The sequence below is a fragment of the Nothoprocta perdicaria genome, unplaced genomic scaffold (assembly GCF_003342845.1).
Source record: "Nothoprocta perdicaria isolate Ctin4 unplaced genomic scaffold, notPer1 scaffold_165, whole genome shotgun sequence".
NCBI classification, from domain to species: domain Eukaryota; kingdom Metazoa; phylum Chordata; class Aves; order Tinamiformes; family Tinamidae; genus Nothoprocta; species Nothoprocta perdicaria.
Genome location: NW_020454816.1, coordinates 1,108,669 through 1,128,611, shown reverse-complemented (window position 1 = coordinate 1,128,611; position 19,943 = coordinate 1,108,669). Strand labels below are relative to the sequence as shown.

The 19,943-nt window shown below is 43.1% G+C and overlaps 1 protein-coding gene across 1 annotated transcript in view; it reads right to left on the bottom strand.

Annotated features, from left to right (window-relative positions):
* The window catches only part of SLIT3 (slit guidance ligand 3), a 337,579-nt gene that overhangs the window by 274,600 nt on the left and 43,036 nt on the right, over positions 1 to 19,943 (bottom strand). The gene's annotated exons all lie outside the window — the stretch shown is intronic.

The window sequence follows — 19,943 nt, the reverse complement described above, 5'->3', positions numbered from 1 at the left end:
TGCTCCTGCTCTCCAGCAGCAGCACAGAAGTGCTCATTTACAGCTCCTAGTTTATGGGCAACACCAGAGCTTTGCAAAACTAATTGGGAGCCAAACCCCTGTGCTGCAGAGCTGCACSTTGTGCAGGCTGCAGACATCAGGACACACAGGCCCGAGCTTAAAGGTAGCTTTGTGATGAGCAGAGGGGAAAGCGCTGCGGTGCACACGCAAGGCAAGGTACCCTCTGGTGCGCCTGCGACGCTCTCGCTGCCAAATACTTTCTTAAGCTAATATTGATATTTGAACCGCAGCTCAAATTCTCAGCCCCAAGTAAATAGGCCTTTCTAGGGGATTGCTTTTCCTGGAGCTGGGCCAGGGCAGACATTAGCCTTTGTTAATGACGGGAGCGGGACCAGCCCTCGGCCAGGCGCCGCTTACAACACCCGCTATGGGGGTTCCTCCTCCTTTTAAATAAATACAGAGCAGGGCAAATATCACCTTGCTGAGCTGCATACAGCAAGCAGCCGTCCAAAATAATTAATTTCTTTTAAAATTAAGCTTCTTTCAATGCAGTATCTTCTTTTTAAGTATTATTCTTACGTGTTCTTGAATTGAGACTTCATTTCATGGCTACAGGACTACCAAGGAGCTCATCTTGTAGCCTCAGCAAAAGGTCCCTTGGACAYCACGAGCTTCACAATCCATGAGGGCTCAGTCCTCATTCCTAAGGGCACTGCTCTAACAGAAGAGGGTTAAGAAAGATGATGCTTTCCTATGAATACCCCCACATTTGAAATAAATGTGCAAATGTATTTTTTCATAGCTCATAATAACTTCTGATTGTTTGTAAATTGCTGCCTCTGTAATTACAGTAGATGAGATGAAAAGCCATTTGGAGGACATTAGTAGCACAGGTCTTGGAGGAGAGACGGGCAAAGATCGTTTTCCATTGTGGTTATTTATTTTTAATACGTGTTTCTCATTACCTTCTATTATTCACTGCCATAAAAACAGCATCGGATGAGACTAGATGCTCTGCAAGCTGCTTGGCCTCTCCTGTGCCCTGAGAGTTAAGAACAGCCTTTACAAACTACCAACTTCCTTCTCAAAAAAGATAGAAACCAACTTAATTTTAAGGCACTCATATGCCTTCTTCCCCCTTCTCTTGYTCCTTTCTACCTCCTCTCATCCAGTAACCTACAGTAAGGTAGAAAACTTAAAACTACTTCAAATACTTTTGTTCTTTCAACTAGAATTTTAGTGCTGGGGAGATSAAATGACCGTATTACATTCCCAGCACTCAGACCAAAGAAGAGGCAGTTGCTGAAACTGTTCACGACTAAGTGCAGAATGTCCTCAACAACAGATGGCCAGAACCTGCCACCAAGCACAGAGGTCCCCAGGCCACCAGCTGCCCCAGGAAAGGGTCTCTGCTGCACAGCCCGACTGCCTGCACCCTGGGCTCCATCTCTGTACCTCACTATCCAAAAAGATCAGATGGTACCAAGAAACCTACAWTATTTTATTACACTAAGTCACAACTGACATTCTGTGAGGAACACGGGATTCTGTGTGTTTGGCAAAGGAAAGAAACCAGAACCAGAATCTTGTATTTACACGCATACATAAAAAGTGARTTTAAGTAAAGATTCCTCAAAGCATCTTTAAAAAAAAAGGTTTAACAGACAGGAAGGTCATTTGTTAATAGCATAAGAAAAAAACATAATATCAGGCTTCACTGGAAGGAAAAAGAATAATTAYCAACAAGAGCTGAAGTCAGGTAGCAGCTTAACGTCATACACCAGCGCTGCAGGYGTCCAATAACAAACTTAAGTTCAATGTAATCAGCTAAATTAAAGGGGCTGATTTTCATTTCACTTCCTGTGAGGTTATACACAGAAGCCCCCATCTTCTTAATGGGGCAGCCAAGCACGCCGATGCCTGAGCTTCTGGCCAGTTGATTCAATGAGAAATAGAGGAGTGAATTCATCTTACAGAAAGGAAAAAAATAAACAAAACCCCGTAGAACTGGGGGGAAAATAAGCTTGTTACAGCAAATAACTACCTTGTGTAATACGTTGTCCCAGGAACAACTGATACTGCCCAACTCACTAATAAAATYGTCTTTTCCTATATTTTGTCCTTATAGCACAAGTTCTCAGGCTCCACAAAAGCGCAAACTAAGCTAGAACAGTCACATAGGCCCCGCGGATTCATAGCCCCACTTTCAGCAAGCAAGCGAACCAAGCACAGTGTCCACCCCACGCATCCTCTCCAGCATCACCAAGGATGAAGCCTGGGTTTTGGGAGATTTCTTCTCAAACCCTCCATGGCAGGAACCTKGTCCAGCTTCTCTTGGCTCCTGGGCAGAAGTGGGAGAGCGAAGCCGCCCCATCTCCCAGAGCAAGAAAAGGAGGCTCAGCTACTTAAACAGCAGCATCCCCTGCCCCAAAACACCTGCTTAGCTGTAGAGATTAAGCATGTCTAAAAAAACCAGTACCTTATATTTAGCATAGCAGGTGGTATCCCAAAAAACCCTCTTCAACTACTTTTTTTGCTCACCTGTAAGGCTGTTGGGAACTAACATYTCATGCATTCCCAGCTGGAATATCTCAAGTTTGCAGACACCACCTGCCAGGAGCAGGTAAATCCCATGTCACAAGCATCACGTCCACCTTCCAAACCCATCAGGCACCTCTTTTTATTAGGAGAAGATTTTTATTAAGTCAGATGGTTGCAGAAGTGGCAGCTTTTATGTGAGCAAGGAAATGACACAGAACTAAATGCTTTCAAGAACTTGCCTAGATAAAATACACCGCTCATCTGCTCTCCATAATATCTATACATTAAGCCTTTATACACAGARTAACTCTTGTCCTAAGGTTGTAATTGCCATTGATTTGCTCTCAGAGACTATATTTATCATTCTATAATGAGGCACTTTTGCAATTAGCATTACAGATCCATAACAGAAAAAAAAGGATGGCTTTTTTAACACAGGSAGGGAATAGTTTTTGAGTAGTTTTTTTTTTCTCCTCTTAAACGTCAGGATCAGATATTCCTCTTTCCAGAGACTGCAATACACGAAGTCTTTTTTTCTTTTAATYTTTACATCTAGTTACAAAAGGGCAATGGATGGCTTCCTGCTTAAGTAGACGAGAAGTTTAATGGGTTATTTGCTAACCACGTTTCTASAAGCCCAGGAGAGCATCCGCTGGTTTCCAGCAGCAAGTGTCCCAAGGATCATCCAGCACAGCTCCGCGTCTCCGCTCCCCCCTCTGGAGCCGGCACCAACGGCTCCCTGGACACCTCTCTCTCCCCCTCAGCCCTGCAYGTCCCTGCCCATTTGGGGCCACAGTCCCTATTCTGCCTTTGCTCAACATTTAACAGGACAAGGGAGCTTAGCCTCATTATTCAGATACAGGCAAAGCTTCTCTCTTTAGATCCCTACAGAAGCATTTTACCATTTTAACTTGTTCTGGGACATCAAAGAAAATTTCAGTGCAAATTCATTTGCTATTTAGAGGGGATATATGAGTTAAAATGAAAGGACACAAAGGTCATCTCCCAAAAATCAAATTCCCTCTGACACTCCACAAAAAAGTAAAAAAGYGCAGAGCTGGGTTCAAGATCTCTCTCTAATATCAAGAGAAAAAGACACTGCCCACAGCAGGCAGCTGAACACCCTCCTCCCACTCGGGATTGACTGAGGCCCTGGCACCCCGAGTTCACTGCTAGTCTGAATGTGCCCTGAGCTACAGCTGCTGCACAGTCCTCCTGCTAAAATGACTCTGTCCCAAACTGGGAGATGTAGCCACATGCCCATTCTAGACTKACTTACTCTTCTATTTGTCCTGCAAAAGCTTACTTCTGAGCAAGCTAATGGCCTCTTCCATCAGGGCAGTCTTGAGCTGCAAATGCAGAGATTATCCAGGTGTTTTTCCATTAAGGAARAGGTTTTGCAACTGAAAAAAAAGCAACTCGGACAAATCAAGCAAGAGATTCTACTTCTTCAATTCACAATCATATCATACATRTGTTTCATGTATAATGGAATGTGCTATAATCACATACCAATATGCCATATATCACAGACCACATATATGCCAAGTGATTATACAGATATACCATTATTACATAAACAAATTGGTTCATAGGCAAGAAAATCCATTTACCCCAAATTATATGAGGGAAAATACTATGTTTTATCTGGCTGGAGACGGTTTTAAAGTTGTCAACTGCTGCATTACTGCGATACCAAAGCRAGACCCTGCAGCAGCCAGGCCTCTGACTTATTATTTCTACCATACGGCCAAGCTCCCCATTATGTCAGAGCCCAGCCTGAGCCCTGGGGAAAAACAAACATCCCAGCAAGTCAAACAACACTTGGGGTGGAAAGAGCACAGATAACACTTACACCCCCCAGTGAAAGCATTGACATATTTCTTACTTCCAAATGCAAAAACAAAAGGCTAGTAGCTGGTATACAACTGTAAGGACAAACTCCTGCTATAAGAGCATTTTGTCTATCACCTATTTAAACATTCTGGCATCACAGAATTTTGTCTATCACCTATTTAAACATTCCAGCTGTGTTTCAAAGCACAGTAGCTCCAAGCTTAAATAACCAATACTGGAAGACTCGGCCTTTCTCCATTCTGGGGGAGCGTTTCTGACCTGTAGAGCATCCTGCCCTGACACCCTTTCCATTTTCAGTATGGTTAGTAAATCTTCTGCTCGTCTGAGCAAAATACTGAAGTCTCAGGCTCATTTCACCACGAGGCCTAGACTCTGTTTTACATCAAAGGGAAAATCAAATTTGCTCCTTGAGAAGAAATTTCCACTCAGATCACAAGTGCATGTTTCACTGTCTACAGCCCAGATGCCACTCGGAAAATATTCACGCTGTAAATTTAATAACATGTTCAGATTATGTATTATTAGTGTCAAAGTAGTAGACCGTTTTCTACAAACTTAACAGTCAGACTTCCCATTCCTGGAAAAATCTTGAGTCACAAAAGAGAAAATTTAATGAAAAATACACGGAACTGCTCCAAGCTGGCTGAGCTCAATTCTCATCTTGATCTGTCTCTCAAAGTCATCATCAGAACTTTTATGTTTAGAGTAATTCTTCATTTGCTTTGTGCCTTAATAGCAGAACTTCACAGGAACATCACTTTAGCTAAGTGCCATTTAGTCTCCAAATTGCATGTCTAGGCAATAACTCACACTTAGCGTTGACTAAACCCACTAAAAATCAGCATGCCTACCTTGGATTTGATAGCAAAGCACAGGCAGATGCACCTGGATCATCTGTGCCCCTCGGCTCTCACTCCACATGGGCTCCTCCTTGGAGAGCAGCCCTCATCTGTCAGCCCTGCTGCAACGATCAGGGAGAAAACATAGGGAGGAAAACCAATAACTTGCCCCCAAAACAGCAAGGACACTTCACAAAGCTCAAGGGAAGGGTAGGCAACAAGTAAATGAGGGGAAGAACACAACGGGTGCATCCTTCCCAAGGGGCAGCCACCCAAAATCTTGGCTTGGGAGCTGACCTGCCCAGCACACTAGGAGCACCTCCAGGTGCCAGTTCCCAAATCCTCTCACTTCAACGTCTTTCCCTACACTCCATTCTGCAATCTTGCTCCATTCATCTCCTTTTTGGCTGCCTTCTTTCCATTTACTATCAATATTGCTGTCCTTTTTTCAGAGGGGGCAGAGTGGAAAGAAAGGACTTCTTTTCATCCTAATACTCGTGCAACTTCTATGCTTAGGGCACTTCTGTGAAATGACCCAGGTAAAACAGTTCCCATGATTTGCTGCAACCGCCGCTGCAAAGTCCTTGTCTTTACTGGGTTCAAGGTGGAAGCAGATCACAGACGGCGCCAATAAACCCTACGCGTTTCCCGGGGAGCTGATTAGAAACCCTGCGTATTTGGAGCAAACRTGCCATAAAACAGCAGGGTTTCCAGGCCAGCTCCCTGCCGGACCTTGACCCCAAGGCTGCCGAGAAGCCCCCAGTCCTGCAGGATGCAATGGCAATCACAGCACGGTAGCTATGGAGCAGCAAGGTTCAACAAGACCCTGCACCGAAACCCACAGAAACCCGCTCCCGTTTCAAGCGGGCTCATTCTGAGCCCAGCAGGCAGTTTTAATCAAGGTGCAATTTATAGCCTACCTATCCCTGAGAACGCTGGTTTCTCATCCCCCTTCTCTCTTTTCCAGCCCCTGCTTGGTTTCAGGCAGGGTATTCTTCCATCAAATGCTTCCTCAGGCACCCGCCTGCCTCCAGCAACTGAACTTCAGTAACCTCCTTGCTTGGAGGACACATTAGCCTCAAAAACCAGCCTTGCTTTAAGAAGTTAATCCATAGCAAAAACGTGTATACTTCACCATGAGAAACACAYGACCCCACCTCCTACAAGGGAAGGCTCCTCCATCAGGATCTAATATAGTTCTTTATACATTTCTGGAATGTTATCTTCCATATTTTCAGTATGTTAGCTGCAAGACAACAGACCACACAGAACACCAAGATCAACTCCAGAATTCTTAAACAGTGCTTCCTTCTGGCAGAGAACAACTTATCATCCTTGTGCGTTTGCTTTATGGTTTGTTTTGCACTGTTTCCAAAGCACCTCTACACTCATGCTCTCTGTCCTCCTTAATGCCTCCAAGGATCCAAAGAATCCAGCTGCCTTCAAGCCRAGATAATTTACATCTGGAGACCCTCACAGCCCAAGGACTGTRCAGAATGTTCCTCCCACGAGTGACCTGCTGATACCCTTCTCTCATCCAAGCTGATGACAGGGCACATGCCCATTCCACCCAGGACTGGAAGGCTCTCACATTGCTCACTCGGTTAGGAAGGACCTAACTCAACCCTCTGCAAGAGCAAAATATTCCACTTGCGACACTAAGTGAAAATATGATTCAAAACCCTCTTCACAAGTGTTCTGCATGCCAGTCGTGATGGTATTCATACAGTTACTACAAATCTCCTCTACAGATGCAGCTATTTTCAGGTTTTGATCTTGTTTTAAGATGCCAAATCTCTGAACGACTGATGTGTCTGGCAGGATGACCCCTCTCCCTTCCCCATCGTTCCAAGGCTGTTCCACAACTCCTCTCTCTCCTTCCCTGCACTTCAGCACCCAAAACGTGTCAGAAAGCTCAGTGTATTTTGTCCTTAATTCTTGTGGCACATTTCTCACTAAGGCACAGGACTGCCCTCGCAATCCTTCTGAGGCTCCATACTACGTGCATGTTATTTCTTACTGCTGCTTCTTCATCCACCCATTGAGATAAGATTCTTCTCAAATACCTTTCAAACCCCTCTTTGGAAACAGATCCTTAACAGAGGAAAGCGAGGAYGCCAGAGAACAGACTTGCATGCTCTGCTTATCAAGTTTATTCACTCTTCAAGAATGAAACACGTCCCCAACCCAAATAAGGGAGAGCTGCTCCCAAATTGCAGACTCAGATGCCACCACAGGTCAACAGCTTCTTATCTCTGCAGATGCTGGTTATCAGGATATATTATTAGCTAAAATAGCCTCACATATAAACCTCCACCACTAGCAGAACTGCCTTGACATTCTTTGCTTCCAGTAAGCCTGGATACTGTTGCTATTGCCACTAACCCTACAATAAAAGCAAAATGAAGAACCAACAGTCTGACTACTCCATGTACACAACACATGCTTTCATGGCTCTGTTTTTTTGGGGCAATGCAAATGCATCAGCACTATCACTGCATACACTTGGAAATTATGTCACCAAGCAAGTACTTGTTGCCTGCGTGAGCTCAAGTGCTCAGCAAGCAGAGCCTGGTTTCAAACCTGGAATGCAGCAAATGCAATTCTGACCATCCAGAGCAGATATTTAACTCGGGGCAGATCCAGGGTACAAGTCACATCRGATTTTGCTACTTCCCACTGCCTTGTCCCAGAAAGAGGGGCAGAGATGGCTCCAGGCAGGAATAAATCCCCAGATCCAGGMTAAGTTCTGGATACGAGTCTGCAAAGGGCTCCTCATTTACAAAGCTATTCTTGAAGCATTAAACACCAACTGCTTCGGRTTTGTCAATGAATAAACTGGCTAGATACTAACTCATACCAGGTGAATAAAACAAGAAGTAGCTGTAGAAATGTAATTGTAGGGACTTGCTTTTAGGTTAAGTTTCCTGTCACACTCATAACAGTAAAGTAGGACCAAYAGGAGTGAAACATTCAGTGAAATATCAAAATTGAGAAGTGCAAGGAAATGAAAAATAGAGAAATCAATTGGAAATATCATTACTTCAGAAAAAGAAGGGAAGGAGAAAAAAAAAGAAGAGGGAAGCCATCAGCACATCAATGCCAGGCGCACATAAGGCCTTGCACAGGGCTCTCAGGAAACAGGCAGCTGASTCTGACTGTCCTGGCACGGGCTGCATGGGGAAAAGCTCCCACACATCTCTGGGAAACACAACTTCACAAATGAATAGCTGAAAAACTCCAGGTAAAACTAATTTGGGATTGCTCCTACTGAAAAGCTCCCATTCCTAAAGGTGAATTTGTAGGAGAGGAATCAGTGCTGATTCATAAAAAAATTCCTCCGTTCTTAAGATAAGCAGAGAAGGGATTAACTTTTCAGATTTTTTCACTGTTCTAAGTATTTAGAGTATTAAAATACTTCTTTAATAAATACTTATTAAAATACTTACAAAATACTTTCAAGTATTAAAAATACTCCTTTCAGTTCCTCCTGGTCCCTGTACGTTGCTTGGAATGCACATGCCGGTGGTACTAAAGCAACAGCACGAGACCAACCAACACCGGAGCCACCTGCCACCTTGCTGCCTTTTCTGCTTCTCCCAAAGCACACCTGGAACGGCAAGGACAGCAAGAAGGGCCCTGCTGCACCCTGGCCATCACCCAGCGGATCTGTCGCCCATCGCCCGTCGGGCACGGCCATTGCCCGGGACAGGGCTGGAATTCCCCCCTTGCCCTCCCACCCAGACACATGGAAACCATTTGCTGCATCCAGCAGAGCCACGACCCTCCCACAGCCACCAGCAATGCGGGACCAGCGGCCCCGGCCTCAGGGCACCRTCCCCGCATCGCAGCACAAGCAGCAGGTGTCTTGCACGTGCATTTCAGGAGGAATCACAAACTGCCACTGGAAAACCAACAAAACCCCTCTCTCCGTACACACATTTAAATTATCTTTTTAATACAACCAACGGGTCCACTTCTATTCATGATGCTGGCTGCAACTGCAGGCACTCCTAACTTATCACCCCATTTCTCAATGGCACATAGAATTCCTCCAGTTTATTTTATTTTTCTCTGCCAAGATGAAGCAGCGAGAAGCTCCCTGACTTTTCAGGACAGGGCACAGCTAAACATGTGCTTCACGCTGATACACCAGGAGAGCATTTAAACACATTCTAAAGCCTTTCTAAAATGCACTTATTTATCAAACATTTTAGACAATTTGAGCATTGTCCCATTTCCTTCACGATGCCATTAAGCACCAGAAATAGCAGATTTCAAGCCTGTCAAAGCTTTCATTCAAAGACCACAGGTATCCCAATAGTTTGGTATAAATAATTCATCCCAARTCAAATGGTAACAGCATCGGATGTCTAATGAACTATACAATAGTGGGTGTACATGTAATTTATCTGGGCTGCTGTGTTACACATTGTCTTCATTAGGTGTTATATTTTCTTGACAAGTMTGAATGCTCATATTCAAAAAGCCTCCTAAAAGCAACTGTGCACCACCACAGCAAAAGCAGCCTCGGGCACGGAAACAAGCAGCTACTATAAGAGCCAGGAAAATATATCCCTATGCAAAACCATGCAAGGAGGCCATCTAAAAATTTCTCAAGTCCTACCAACTATCAGCATTATCCAACATACAAAGTCATTCAATGGAAAATGCTCCATCTAAATTTTTAGAATAYTGGCTGTTTACCTATCGCTTTTCCTTCAGCAATTAAAAATTTAAATCATGACACTGGCTTACTCTCTACCTCCCCAAACTCAGCCTCTCTCCATATATCATAATTTATCTCTGCCAGCAAGTGTTGACTAAAAATCTCTGCAAGCACCGGAGCTGTCAGGGCCCATTTAGGCTCAGATCCATTTGCCAGGTAAGAGCTCAGCTTTCCCAAGCCGTGACGCAGTGCAGCTGGAAGCGCCACCAGAACCACCGCTGGATTTACAGTGGAGGGACTGTGCAGGTTCCTGAACCAAGCACGTGCAGTGATGGGTGATTTAATAGGCAGCGGTCACCGTGCCTCCACACAACGACGGCATTTAGGTCCCACTTGCTCTCCTGCGCCTTCTTTAGCAGGCATATTGAGAACGGGGACTCCAGGCTGTGCAAAACATGGTATAAGACACTTTTCTCCTCACATGGATTAGACCTTCAGTTTATTATCAGCTGTGAAATGCTGACAAAAAGGAGTATGCCTCAATTTATAGTTTTTATTACAAACTTAGTGAGCATGCTTCTCGGTTTGGGCTACTCTGTGATAATGACACAGCTTCTCATGTGCACATGTGGGACAAATTATTACACTTCAATATTCACTGACCCTCACTTCTTCCTACCTGTGTGACTTGGGGTAAAGACACTGGCTCTGAGGTACTGCGATAGCAGTACTGCTCAAAAACTCACCGGGGCCACGCAGAGACTCGGTGACACTGGGTCTCCCCTCTTTTTCTTTTGTCCTTTCCTACTATTTTCATTTATGCCCAGGCACAAGCAAGGGGCTAAAAGCAACAGAGACATCAGTTCATCGGCCTGTGAGGTGACAAGGGACACATGTGGCTCCCACATGTGCTCTCTAAGAATTTTACCAGAAAAACTTTAACCAAGTCAGACATATACATTTAAGTCCGAGTATGTAACTCAGTAACAGTGTGAAAAAATCATTTGCCAACAGGAAGCACTCAGCAGAGCCGCACAAACCATACAATCATCATAAAGCCAAAACACATATCAGCAGTGATGACTTTTAAGTATCTTCCTCTCTTCTGTTTGGTTATTTTCCCTGGTCACTCTGTCAAGCGTCTTGATTTGTACAAGAATCTACACTAATTCCAGAAGCTCATCCTGAGAAACCAAAGATAGCCTGGATCTTTCTCTTACACACTGGGGGAACGGATCCCTTCAACCAAGGTGAGGAACTTGTTTGGGTCAAGTGTCCCGCAACAGGGAGCAGAGCAGCTAAGCAGCAGCAGAGCATCCTCCATGGGGCTGGAAACCCAGACCAYGGGGGCCAGCTCTGCCTCCCACCTCTTCACTCTTGACCACCACGGACTCTACTGGCTTGGTTGGACCGGTTGGACTGGACTTGGTTGGACCGGGACAGCCAGGCTGTTGGGAAGCGGCGCACACACCATCCAACATGACAGATGACAAGACTGGCCTCCACAGGCCCACCCAGCTCTTCTACTTTTCTTTGACCCAGCTTTTTCATATATTCATTGGGCTCATTTGAATCCAGTCATCTTTACTCAGCAAATCCACTTGCACCACAGAAATAATTCCACATTAGCCTCAACTATTTCTGAATGTCAACTCAGCCAGCATTGAGATGTCATCTCCTCCTATCAGCTTTTTACCACAGCCAGGCATTTGACATAATTCAGACGGACATTTTTACACCACTTACTTGCAAGTAAATCTAAATATTACGTTCATCAGATAGAGATCAGGAAGAGAAGAACTGAGTTGCTACAGTTGCAACCTGACATCATGCTCATATTGCTTAAGCTCCTTTGTAGGTACTGGGACATAGAGCCCAAYTTACTCTTCTTTCAAAGATTACCATTAAAAACACATGCACAAATGTAACAGTCAGCTCCATCTGAGCAGATTCCATAAAGTGTATTTCAAAATAACACAAGCTGCTGCCCTGTTTTCAATAATGGAAGTACATTTCAATTGGAAAAACTGGAAACCCACATTTTTCATGTAGCCCCAAAACACCCAACTACAAGACCAAGACAACTACAGCCAGTTGGTGCTGCCACATCCACCACAGGGTCCTCAGAAATAGGTCACAGATTGTATAGACCACAGTGACCAGAGCACAAAACAGCAACTTTATGGAGATCTTATGACTTTTCTTCCTATAGAAGAGAGGAAAACATTGGTTCCCCATCAAAAAAGTGGGGAACATCTGCCCACATGGGGACACATTAAAGCTTCAGACCAAGAGTGCACTCAGAAGACACTCAAGAAGGAGAATGGGCAGCGAGTGATTGCAATTGTTTTAGAAAACAAGTTTGGAAGTCTAAGAAACTGGGAAGCTTTTATGTGCACACCTTATATAATAATCCCAGCAGCCCAACATGCAAGTCATCCTGTTCTTACAAGCATTCCTCATGCTGAGCAGAAGTGGGTCACATAGTCAGGAAAASAACATTGCAAACAGCTTTCTTGCACAGTTTGAGCAAGTCTCACAGGACAAAATGAAAACACGTCTGAACACCAAAGGCTTCTGAAAAGGATATCCAAGCTGGGAGCGCAAGCAGAGCTGAACGGCACAGTTCTCAGCAGGAGATGGCTAAACACATACTCCTTCAGCAGCACCTCCTCGGGCCTGGCTGCTGCCAAGCTCCAGATTTCGTGGGAGTCACCAACCCTCATCTCCCTCATGCAAGGTACTGGTGACAAGCACCATCTAGCACATCCCTGGCACAGAACTTGCCCAGCACCCACAGAAACCCTCCAAACCTCCGTACAACGTGAAGTTTTTGATTTAGATAAAGGGAAAAAGAAAAAGAAGGATCTCATCTTCAGGAATCCCTTGAACCACCTAAAAACTTGCGAGCTTTAGCATCAAATATTAAAAAAAATAAAAATGTTTGACCGCAATACCACRTGGACCGAAGAGGACCTCCAGAGACCACCTGGTTCAACTTGGCACTTAGAGCTGGGCCAGCTCCCAAGTCAGATGGCATTGCTGCATTTCATGCTTTCTTAAATGGCAGCAAGCAAACCAGAAAACTGTTTTTCTATGGGAGACAAGGAGAAAAGAATCTGATATCAYAATACCAGTCTTGAAACTCAAAAATGAAAGGAGTGGAAGCTCCTGAGTGGAAGCTGCTTCCTCCGAATCAGCCATAACAGCTGATTCGCACAAGTCCCCACTTGGTCYATCCCTGCAGCTAATCCCCATGCTGTCTGGATGGATGAGGCCAGCTGTTTGCTGCAGAACTTTCTCTGCAAATTCCATCAAGTAGCTAATTGTTGTGTAATTCCAAAAGGGCCATTTAAAGCTGCACAGAAATGCTGCCAGTGGGTACTCAACTCAGCACATATTTGCCACAGAGAAAAATGCAATGCCTYGGGCATCCTCGGCATTGCTCTGGCATCTTAGTGCTCACAGGTAACGGAAAAAACTTCTCCCAGTATCAATATCTGAAACTTTCATAGAGAAATAGGATGTGCTTGCACAATTTCACAAGGTTTTATCTCTTAACATCATCATACTTTGGTAAAGGATTCAGGACTGAAAGCCTCAAGGAAAGCTTACTTTCACAAGCTTCTTTCCAAGCTGACATTCAAACGCTGGTGCACACAAGAAAACACCGTAGGAACATTTCTGCTAAATGAACTTCTTTCTAATTTTCAAGAGAAGACAGAGTCATGGCCAAGGTCCCCATGCTTCCATGTACCTTGGCATACTTATTGTAACTTCTAGTACCTTAGTTTCAAAGGTACCACGTGCTCTTCAAAGCACAAGAGAGACATCAAAAGCAGGAAAGGCCAAAGACCATCAGTCAGAGCACCTACAGAAACAACCAAGATTCAGTTCCTCTTCATCGCCTGTCACCAACTCTACATGCTCAACATCCAAGTCCTGCAGACTAAAATAAGAAAATGAAAGCCAACGTGCCCACCCACAATTACAGAGCTTTGAGAACTCTCTAATAGCTTTCAGTCATGTGAAAACCATCATAGCAAGCAGCTGAGTCACTGTGTTTTTCTCCTAGATCCTAGTTTGCCACTAAAAACAGAAGCAGAAGACTGCTAGGAAGGAGGCATTTCAGAGCTGGCAGAGGGTAGACATGACCACCCTTGGGAGCCAGGGCCCCATCCACTTGGGTGATGACCAACCATGGACTTCTAATCACATCTTCACTGTAGCTCASATAAAAGCAGAAAAATAGTCTGGGTCACCAGGAGCTGTTCAAAAGACCAATGTGAACCCTGTCATTTCCCAGGGAAGTTACCACAAGACAGTGCACTTCACTCTGCTTACCCAAGGACCCTAAAGCTGTAGTTACTCATTGTGTGAGCACGATACAGAAGCCATAAATATCACATTTTACAGCTCCTGCAGGATGCTCCCCCAGATCAATCCAATGCAGGGCTGGCCTCCACCGAGCCCGAATGTGACAGAACCTGCTTGCTGCACAGATCATCTTCTCTCTACCACTTGACATCACATCCTTCAAGAGATAAACTCACCTTACACCTTATACTGTACTTTTTAAGCCAAAGAGCAACAAATAATGAAGAGGAGAGAGCTTAATTACCATTAAATTCAGACTGATTTTCACTACTTCCATGATTGCCCAGTTCTTTCACACAAGATGTAGAACTGGCCCTCAGAAACGGTCTATGCATCCATGAAGATAACCCAGTACCATGACCAAGGCAACCAAGCAAATTAATGGCAAATTCAWCTTAGAAATTGGGAGTTCCCTGATTCCTAGACTCAGTTGCATCCAACAGTAGGTTTCCTTTTTAGAATGGAAGGGTTTATTTGTTCAAAACAAGTAACCAAGAGGAAAAGCTTTTAGATAAAACAACTTACTTGCAAAGCAGAGCAGTGGTGGAAAATTCATTTACATGTGTGAGCATTCCTTCTGGAAATCCCTTTGCTCCAAACTGCCTTACACATCAAGGTAACAGGACAGCCTGAGCAGTAGAAAAGTTGGCAAAAGCTATTTCTTAGAAGAAACGCAGCCCTAAAATACAGTTTTCTGAGGAGCACCTTTTCTTCGCCCAAAACTTCTACTTAGCTTAGACACAGTTCCCCAAAACATCTGCACATTGTAACAGTAAATAACTTATTTCAAACTGTGGAAAAAGCAGCATAAAAGATGMGTCTCTAATATTTACTTTGACACATCTTTTATAATTTCATATTTTAAAAAATTGTATTTCTGTAATAAGCAAGTCAACTTCTCAGAAAAAACTAAGACTCTGCAAACACAAATTGTRTGCATATTTTTAAAAAGTGCAAAATACATTATTTACAGCCAGAGCCAAAAAAAGCATATGAAGTGACTTCAGCTTGATAAATGGTATACAAGTTATGCAGCTATCAGTGGTAGAAGCTTCTGACCTAACACACGTCTCTCTCAAGCCAGAAGTGCACCCTGGAGAACAGCAAACACTTACTGTTATTATTTACTGTCTTCTAAAAAGGCCTGCTGTGATCTGTACACAGTGAAACAACAATTATTGGATGATGGACAAACCCCTGGAATGCTGTTACAGCCCGCATGAGTTTGCCAGGGCTGCACCATAGCTCGGAAGCAGACACAGCTGCACAGTTCAGGTCCTGCTTTAATGGGCATGGAATGATCCTGGAGCTCGAGGACAGCTCACCGAGGTCTGTCCTGCTGGGAAGGGGTAAATGGGCAAATAAAGAGGACACAAGAAAATTTATGAACTCATCCCTTCTAAATCAGCTTCTGATGGCACTCTCTGGATAAAAGCCTCAGAATTGAGCCACAAGTTCGGAATTTTATCCTCAGAGCTTGCAAAGCATTGAGCTAGGAAGGAGAACTTATGGACCACARTTCAGGCAATCCTTTCAAGTTGCCATTTCAATTTTTGGCAAGCCATACAGGTGGGAAATACCCTCCTAGGTGCCCGAATCCTTTTCATCATCATCAATACCTAGCCTCTAGTATTTACTTTCTGTTCATCTTGCTTCCTGAGTCTCCTCTGGGTTGAGTTATAACTGAACACTATAAAACATTTGGACTCCAGTAATTTCAAAGTATAAAAAATCTGAGATCAAGAGCACCATGTGGTGCTGCCAAGAGCTGGTTTTGCCCAGGCTAGCAGACACCAGCCCAGATCTAAGACTCCAATATTACACTGGCAGGTGAATTACTACATTTTACAGTCTAGTCAAATATTTCTAATACTCTGATTTATTTGTTCAAGTGACAACTAACAAAACTTAAAAATACACAACTGTTTTGTCCWTTACAAGTGACCGAGTCCAACCAATGCTCCATAGCTACACGCAGGAGAACAATAGCTTCACACTGCAAACCTTGACTGTAAAGTTCTCTTAAAGGGTTTTTTCATCCAAAGGAAGGAACTTTGCTTCATCTTGGCAGCTGGCTTTAGTTACGGAAATCATAACAAGTAAGCAAATATAATCTTACAGAACAAACACAGTCTTATTRGTTGGGTTTGGTCATTTCAAGTTATTTAAGAATCCTCTGGGCTTCTGGTATACCTGCCCTGTGGTGACCAAACAGATGCACACTGATCACTCTGTAACACTGCTGTGAATGCCAAGGAAGCTCATGACATCAGCACACAATAACAGCAAGTTATCTTCACAAAATACTGAAGTGGCAGAATTCATCTTGAATGCTACAGAACAGTGACCTTGGAATCAAAACACGCTTTTACAGCTTTAGACAACGTACGTGTTTCCATTTGTTGTACTTTTCATGAATTTCACCTTCTGTATTAAGATTACTACTACTTAATAAACAGGAATAGAGAGAAAAGTATCTGGAGGTATCCAAAAAAATTTTTTTTTTTTTTTTCCATTTCTAGAGTTATTAAATGTGTCTTCCTTGGTTCAATTCTCTGAACAAGTACCTGCACTTCTAACTAGTTGATACTTAATTGTCTCACAAATAAAAAAAATTTAAGACGCTTAAAATCTAGGAAATCAAGAAAACAGAACGAGAGTATGCATTCCCACTGGATAATCCAGTCAAGGGCTCACTCTCCAGTCAACATAACCTTAAAACTTTTACCTTCATTAAAGCAAACAAAACCCACGAATCCCAAAGCCATTCTTTCTCAAAGAAAAGGCTCAAAATTTTATGAGAACCTCATTTTGTGGGACGTCTCACATTCCAGCCAAGGCCAATTCCCCTCTACGCTCCTGCCTCTAATATCAACCAGATGTGACGCACGAGCCCGAGCAGAACAGGGCGAGACGAGGATATTCTGCAGCTCTGAGGCTGGAGGAATTGCAGAGAAAAGCCAAGTTACCTAAAGTCAACTGATACTTTCAGAAAACTTCTCAGATTGTAACTACTTCAGCACTCGAATTTGAGTAGCTATGAGAAAGACGGCACGTGAGTGTTAAATGCAGAGCTCCTGAGTGCACCCAATCTGCTTTGATGACAAAAAAGAAAAATATTAGGGACTGTTGGACACCAGGGCAAGCTGTGCAAGCAGCAGAGATGTGGAAGAAAAGATCTCAACTGCACCAAATGTCCCTTCTAGCTTTTCTGACACATCACTGATTAGAAAATTAATATTCGAGTTATGAACTAGTCCATTTCCAGAGATTGCTGATATTCAACCAAGCTGGTTCCTGCAATAACCAGCATCTTTCAGCTGACAGAAAAGTGAAAAAAGTCTTCAAATATATCTTAAAATCTTTAACCACTCCTAAAACACTAAAAGGTCTTSCCTGAAACACTCAGAGTATTTCCTGAAATTCCAGGTGGCAAAACTCATGCGTTTAAGCAGGTGAATCACAGCACTTCAGCCAAATGCTGCTTATGTTTTTGTCAATGTATGTTCAACTCCCACAGCGTTTATCATGACTACTCCACCTTTGTGTTCAGTCTTATATTTCAAAATATCAAGTCTGCATCTCTATTAATACAGCAGCAAACTGCCTAGAGTTGGCCAGGCAGGGAGAGCAGCCACAAGCATCGCTGCTGATTTCACACACATTCGCTGTGTGCGCAAAATGAAGTTCTTCATTTTTCCCAATATCCCAATGTTTTCCTTACTGGGGATATTGCATGGCAATATCCAGTTCTTAGCACACACCAGGTGTACTGTGATAAGCCCAACTATTCAAATGCTCATTTTCGGACTTAGTAGGTGGTCAAGATCACAACCATTAAATAACCAATTCATTACTTGGTAGCCTAGACATTAGAGGTGGAAATTACAGAAACACATATGATATACACACACTATGGACAATGAAAGCACAGATCAGTATTCCCTACATCTTCTATGTCAGTTGGGCTTCACTTAGATTACACCAGACCTCCCTCCCTCACATACCTGTGACTTGGATTCACTTTGTGTGCTCCCTTTCACCACTCTCATAACCACCCGTCACTCCTGCAAGGGGAAGTCAAAGCTGCTACTAGACAAGTCCACTTGACTAAAAAACACGTGTAGAAGATAAGTAGATTTGCACTGTTGAATTTGTGTTTGAGAAGTGTTTATTGCATTTGTATGACAAATGCTGTATTTAAATCTGCAAAAATTCTTTAAAAAATGTGCACAGATTTGTACTTACATGACTAGTTGTATACATCAAAAAAGCATCTCTGAAAGCTACTAGTAGGAACAAGGGAGTAACGCAAAAAAAGTCATCTTTTAAAAATGTATATTCCTACTCTGTCAAGTATATTTACTTTTTACATATTCCAGTAGGTCAAAAATTTYTCATTCTTATTCCTTCTCTGAAACAAGTACAGCCAAACAGTTTTAGTCAAGATATATTTTAACTTAAAATACATGTTGTTATCTAACACTTCTATGTTTAACAAAAAAAAAGGATATTTCTTCTGACAAACAGTGCTCAAGTGATTGATCTCAAACATTATGTCAGGGTAAACACAGCTCTCAAAAACATCAGTGAATATAGACAGATGTTTCAGGTTTTCACAGTATCTGTCGGGAGGCACTACRGAGCGCCACATTCACATTTATTATTCCATTCTACATGATTTTACTGCAATCTTTACATCCTAAAACCAAACGTATGGTCCTTGTCTTTAAAGACTATATGGCAGCAAAAACCGCTGGTACTCAACAGCCTCCACTACTTGACTCAGGGCTTCCTCACATGAAGTTCCACAAGAGAGATAAAGCTATCAACCCAAACCACCTTCCCCGGAAGCCACAAATAACTAGATATTTCCTTTCTACCTCACATAAATCACAGACAATGCTACCACTTAGAGGAAGTTAGAGCATATTAAATCAAGTCACATTTGTAGATACACGTAAGTCTCTTAGAAAGACTGAGCCCAGCTTTTTGTGAAATAAATACATATGGCATCTTCTGAAGACCAGATAACACTAGTGGCAAGTAAGTACCAGCTCAGATTTTATATTCGAGCGGAATTTCAAGACGGAACATCTCTYAAAACACACATAACAAACCTCAAATACACCTGAATCACTCAGTCCTCACAGAAAATATTTTCCAGTGCACTGAAAAGCCATGACCAATCAAAACGAATCAAATACAAATCCGGCAAACCTTTTCAAGCACATCTTGAGACTAAGACAATAGCATTTTCCAATTTGGATCTCCAAAACACTTGTTTGCACAGTTTTTCAARAGGAAGTTCTAACAAAAGGGTGGATTTCATTAAGCAAATCCTCCAAAGCTTTATCAGCARCACTCACCACAAAATCCCACTCTGTTTGCTTTAAAACCTTGACAAAGAGCCCATCTTTTAGAGAGTCACTTGACTCCAAAATTAAATCTTCAGCATCACAATGTATTTTGTGTTTCCACAGAAAGAACTATTTGCTGTGCTGCTAAAACATTTGCTTGACCACACAGAGTTATTAAAACAGGTTTAAGAATCTGTATGAGTAGGCCAACCTGGAGCAGCCAACCTGGAGCAGCCAACCTGGAGCAGCCAACCTGGAGCAGCCAACCTGGAGCAGCCAACCTGGAGCAGCCAACCTGGA